This window comes from Euprymna scolopes, chromosome 17 (genome assembly GCF_053919585.1).
Source record: "Euprymna scolopes isolate OS-2025 chromosome 17, ASM5391958v1, whole genome shotgun sequence".
Lineage (NCBI taxonomy): Eukaryota > Metazoa > Mollusca > Cephalopoda > Sepiida > Sepiolidae > Euprymna > Euprymna scolopes.
Window position 1 is genome coordinate 50,123,146 of NC_136498.1, and position 2,500 is coordinate 50,125,645.

Sequence of the window (2,500 nt, forward strand, 5' to 3'; positions counted from 1 at the left end):
TAACCTAGTTCTAAAACAGATCCTTTGTTTGATAAAATGCATGCCCATTGGCTGATAGGAAGGGGCGCGGTGGATACTAGAAAGCTGATTGGCCAACTAGAAATCCTCAACATATATAAAAACAAGAAGCAACGACAGAATACGCGCATAAGCCTGACGAATCCTATATTTGGATGAAACGCAGAATATTCAGTGTAGCTTAATCGCCATATATATTTTATAAATTACTAACTAGCTCTACCTACGTATTGAGCACTTTTGAAGTAAATACTTAAAGTTTACGCATAAATCTATACTTTCGTATATTAAATTTATGTGAATAAATGAAGTAGTTATACTTAGCTCCTAAAACAATCGTGCATTTTCAAAAGAATTTATTTCACCACATTAAAAATAGATATGGAAAGAGTTAATTTCGAAACATCGCTAAAAAACATCCCCACACCCAGCAAGCATAGCTATATTATTAAATTAATCCAAAAAACAGATGAACTAATATGCCGAATGCGATAGCGAGCAAATTTCTTCCTTAAAAATGAAAACGTAAACAAAAAATAATCCTATGGTTTTAAACCCCTTAAAAATGCGAAAACAGTAGACCTTTTGATAAACTTTGAAAATGACCTTTTAAACGTAATTAAAAACCTAGAATTCCACAATCAACCTAACAATTTACAACGGAAATTACACAAAATCGTTAGAAACATAAACAACTCTAATAAAATCTTTGTAAAAGCAGATAAAACAAGAAACTTTTATAAAATAGATAAGCAAGAATATAACAAACTAATCACAGAAAACATTACAAAAAACTACAAAAAACTAGACACAAACAAATGCGATTACATAGATATAATAAATACTGAAAGTAAACAAATTACCGATAAACTAAAAATTAGCGATAAAGTTGGCAAATTGAAACCTAGAGAGTCACACATTCTGCTTAAAGACCACAAATGGGACTTTAATAATAATCCCAGCACCCGCCTGATAAACCCAACTAAACCAGAAATAGGTAGAATTAGCAAAACTATACTTTCTAGAGTAAACAAACAAATCAAACAGGACCTAGAACTAAACCAGTGGGCAAATACTACCGAAGCAATCACCTGGTTTAAAAATATAGAAAACAAAGATAAATGTACGTTCATACAGTTTGACATCATAGACTTTTATCCCTCGATATCCGAAGAAATTTTTAACATTGCCCTAGAATTTGCCGAGGCATACACTGATATATCCTCAGAAGAAATCAACATAATTAAAAAATGCAGAAAATCAGTTCTAATAAATAACAATAACCAATGGATAAAAACTAAAATGAAAAATTCATTCGATTTAGCGATGGGTGCCAGAGACTCTTCAGAGGCATCAGATCTTGTGGGAGTATTCATTCTATATACCCTCACAAGCATATTCGATACTACGGATATCGGCCTATATAGAGATGACGGACTACCTATAATAAAAAACTCCAACAAAGTCAAGGGAGAAAACTTTAAGAAAATCATACACAAAGAAATGAAAAAATTAGGCCTAAAAGCGGACATATCAGCTAACATAAAAATAACAAACTTCCTGGACGTCACGTTAAACTTAGATAAAAACACATATGAACCATACTTAAAAGATAACGCTACTCCAATTTACGTAAACCCTAAGTCCAACCACCCACCATCAATTATAAAACATATTCCTAACTCGATCGTAAGTAGACTCAGTAATAACTCAAGCGATGAAAATGCATTTAACAGGTCATCCAATATTTACGAAACAGCCCTAAAAAATAGTGGATACAAAAATATCGATATCAAATATAAGCAACAAAACACCAACAACTATAATAAAATTAAAAACAGAAGAAAAAGAACTATAATTTGATATACGGCCCCATACAATCAAATGTTAAAAACAAAACTTGGCAAGAAATTTCTAGATCTTATTGAAAAACACTTTCCCGCAACCAACCCCTTACACAAAATCTTCAATAAAAATACCTTGAAGTTATCTTACAGTTGTTGCGAAAATTTAGAGATGATAATTAAGGCACATAATAACAAAATACTAAATGAAAACAATGTAAACAACAACAAAATAAACAATAAAAAAGTAGACACCGTGACAGAAATAAAACCAACACTAGCAGAAATAATAATAATAATAATAATAATAATAATAATAATAATAATAACAACAACAAACCAACCCCGGACAAGAACAACCATACCATAAATAAAAAATACTAATAACGAACAAGATAAATGCAATTGTAGACACCGCACACTTTGCCCAGTTCAAAATAAATGTCTAACAAAAAGCGTAGTTTATCAAGATTTCAAAACCCGATGCTATGACCACAAAAGCACATTCAAAAATAAAAAAAAAAACACCGTATAAAAACAACACTAGCGAATAAATACTGGGAACTCAAAGAAAGCGGACATTCGCCGGTAGTCGAATGGAAAATAATAAGGCAAGCTACTACATGCAGACATTTAGA